This window comes from Salvelinus sp. IW2-2015, unplaced genomic scaffold (genome assembly GCF_002910315.2).
Source record: "Salvelinus sp. IW2-2015 unplaced genomic scaffold, ASM291031v2 Un_scaffold2373, whole genome shotgun sequence".
Lineage (NCBI taxonomy): Eukaryota > Metazoa > Chordata > Actinopteri > Salmoniformes > Salmonidae > Salvelinus > Salvelinus sp. IW2-2015.
Genome location: NW_019943697.1, coordinates 75,586 through 79,276, shown reverse-complemented (window position 1 = coordinate 79,276; position 3,691 = coordinate 75,586). Strand labels below are relative to the sequence as shown.

The window sequence follows — 3,691 nt, the reverse complement described above, 5'->3', positions numbered from 1 at the left end:
CCGTCAGTTTAAAAAAGGTTAAAGGTACAAGATTAGACGTATCTGTCTGTGTTGGCAAAATCATTATATATTCCGTCCAGCCAAGCGGGGGAGGCTGCCCGTTGTCACGGTTCCAAGACYAGTCAGAAACGTCCAGCTAAACGCAACGCTGGAGGGCCTCAAAACTGACCTTGGACCCGCGTTAAGTAGCAATRATATCCTTCACCACCGTTGTCTTACGACGCGACAGATAGCTCGAACCAGTGATGACTATTCAACAAAACAATACATCRTTTCAAAGTTTATTTCGAGTAAATGTCTTAGTTACGTGATTTTATAACTAGTTAGGGAGTTTTGAAGTTGAGGATGCAGTATTTATGACGTTTGATGAAAGCCAGCAAGTTGTAGCCAGGGAAAWACAGGCGCTGGTTGCACATGCGCACTAGGCTAWTTCAGTACAGATTGTAGTTTTTATGCGCTGAGATCAGGAGGTGGTTGCGAAAAGTTGGATTAAACAATTCAGAGACTGAAACGAATACATCAGATGACAAATATTTAAGGAGAGTAAATCAACATACATTCCGGAAATCAGCTGTAACTGTCAATTGTAAAACAAAGCTTAAAATGAAGTTTGATTGAACGTGAATCCAGAAAATGAATGGTGAAGTCGTTTCCCGGACACGGTAGACTTCTCYTCCTCACCACTACTTCGTGGAATGTGAATGTGTTACGTGAYGCTGCCTTCGAATCCCGTTCCCAAATGGCAGTAACCTAGCATTAGCATGTGCCTTTAGAGGAAGATGGACAGCAACCTTTGGATTGGTTAAATAATAACAGTATGCTACACCAACATGTGTTTCCATTCAAACAAAGTGTCAAAAACGATTGTCCAGCACTCACTGAGTGTGAACTCATGCTGCTCACAGCTGAAGTGTTTTGCTCAGACCACTTGTACGACAACAGTTCACAATGCTCTATCTAGCATGCCGTGAAAAGACTTGATGGTATGAGRTCGGTTGGTTTGCAGAGCCTTCTCGAAGTCATAGCCCCCATTGGGTACGGTACTGCATTGTATATAGCCTACAAAACTCCGCTTCCAGCTGTCCCTTTGGGCTGCGATTATACATTTTAAATAGTTATTCAAATCCTCCTGCTGTAGGATTATTTTCATCCTGCGACGAAATGGGTCATATTAGGATCCGACATATGTAATGCACTATTTTTGACCAGAGTAGTGCAGTACGTGAAGAATAGGGGATCAAATGAGGGTAACGACATCAGGAAAAAAAACACTAAACAGCTGTTCGGGTTTTTATAAAATGTTTTATCATTATTTAACAAAGATGATTATTAAAAATGAAACAATCATAAGTATGTTTCTTAGTTTTCTAAAGAGGTGAAAGAAAACAATATGTCAAATTTAAGACTACATGCAATATGCCAATGTTGTTGACGAGGAGTAAACATCCCTTTCATGATCCCATTTCTACAGAGAGTGACTTGTGTGATCTGATCTGTGATCTGATGTGTGTATTCTGATGAAGACCAATCATCGACAGTGGCTGGAGGGTTTTTTGATAAACATAACACTTAACTGGTTTCCCTGTGTCTGATTATTGCTGTACACCTACAGTACAACCAAACATATCACATTGACAAAGTGAAATGTGTCAAATTAAATAACTTGGAAAACAAATWATAACAAGACTGTGTTTTGCTTTGAAAAGCAAAAAAATACCTGATATGGAGAAGCCGTAAGACTGATTATATTTGACATGATTGAGTGACATTGAACCGAGACAGATTTATATACACTGAGTATACAAAACATGAACACTTGCTCTTTCCTTGACARACTGACCAGGTGAATCCAGGTGAAAGCTATGATCCCTTATTGATGTTACTTGTAAAATGTAGATGAAGGGGAGGAGACAGGTTAAAGAAGGATTTTTAAGCCTTGAGAAAATTGAGACATGAATTGCGTATGTGTACCATTCAGAGGGTGAATGGGCAAGACAAAATATTGAAATGCCTTTGAACGGGGTACAGGAAGTAGATGCCAGGCACACCGGCTTGTCAAGAACTGCAACGCTGCTGGGTTTTTCACTCAACAGTTTCCCGATGTGAATCAAGAATGGTCCACCACCCAAAAGGACATCCAGCCAACTTGACACAACTGTGGGAAGCATTGGAGTCAACATGGGCCAGCGTCCCTGTGGAACACTTTCAACACCTTGTAGAGTCCATGCCCCCTGACGAATTGAGCCTGTTCTGAGGACAAAAGGTGGTACAAAGCAATGTTAGGAAGGTGTTCTTAATGTTTGCTATAGTCCGTGTACATCTCAGCCAAATCTTCCATAGTTTGCTACTGAGTGTTCGCCAGTAGGACACGTGTAGAGAGGGAAGACATGGACTACGTCTCAAATGACACCCAATTCGCCATAAGCCTGAAATACAGAACCTGTTTTGTGCTAACATTCCACTCGTGTAATCCCCTCCCCCACAAAAGGAGTGTTAAGGAGAGCAATGTTAGCTCAAAACTGACTGGATTTCTCCAGGCTAATTCCCCCACAGGGCTCTGGTCAAAAGTAGGGCACTATAAAGGGAATAGGGTTCTATAGGGCCCTGGTCTAAAGTAGTGAACTATATAGGGAATAGGGTGCCATAGGGCTCTGGTCTAAAGTAGTGCACTATATAGGGAATAGGGTGCCATTTGGGACGTATCCATGCAGTCATATCCTCACAAAAGAGCTGCAAGACTGTATTGAGCTGCTAGCCAATCACTGAACAGTAAAAGTGACCAGGGAAAAACTGACTACTGCTGAATGGCTATTGGCTTCTGCATCGCTCTACCAGGGGAGATATAAACCTGCATCGCTCTACCAGGGGAGATATAAACCTGCATCGCTCTACCAGGGGAGATATAAACCTGCAATAAGATTTTTAAGAGCGAAATTGGCAAGATGTTATAGCGTTTAATCTCCCCTGTAGGATAGAGCGATGCCAGTCTAATATGCCCCCTGTTAGAGCCTGATTGCAGGTTTAATCTCCTCGGTTTTTTAGACGATGGCAGTAGTTTTTATTTATCTCCCCTGGTGAGCGATGCAGGTTATATCTCCCTGGTGGTTTGCTTTTTATAATCTCCTTAAGCGATCAGGTTTTCTCCTAGTAGTTTTAGTAGCGATTGCAGTTTATATCTCCTCTGGTAGAGCGATGCAGGTATATCTCCCTCCTCCCTGGTAGAGCGATGCAGGTTTATATCTCCCCTGTAGAGCGATGCAGGTTTATATCTCCCTGGTCGTGTCATTTGGATCTTTGAAGTTACGTTAGGTTTTTGTTGTACGCTTTAGAGCGATGCAGGTTTATATCTCCTGGTTAGTAGAGCGATGCAGGTTTATTTCCCCTGGTAGAGCGATGCAGGTTTTTCCCTCTTATAGGCATGCTATACTGCCCGTCGAGAGCGATGCAGGTTATATCTCCCTTCTGTAGAGCGATGCAGGTTTATATTCCCCTGCGTTTCGATGTAGAGCGATGCAGGTTTATATCTCCCCTGTGTAGTGAAGCGATGCAGTTTATATCTCCCCTGGTAAGCGATGCAGGTTTATATCTCCCTCGGTGAGCAGCGATGCAGTGTATATCTCCCTGGTTAAGAGCGATGCCAGGGGTAGAGGTTTATATTCCCCTGGTTAGATTATTTTCAAGAGCGATGCAG

The 3,691-nt window shown here is 42.6% G+C and overlaps 1 long non-coding RNA gene across 1 annotated transcript in view; it reads right to left on the bottom strand.

Moving 5' to 3' along the window:
- Positions 1-1,282: 1,282 nt before the first annotated feature.
- The window catches only part of LOC139025212 (uncharacterized), a 10,654-nt gene continuing 8,245 nt past the window's right edge, over positions 1,283-3,691 (bottom strand). Inside the window, exon 2 of the long non-coding RNA XR_011476686.1 lies at positions 1,283-2,908. This is a non-coding gene — a long non-coding RNA (uncharacterized lncRNA). The remainder of the gene's footprint in view (positions 2,909-3,691) is intronic.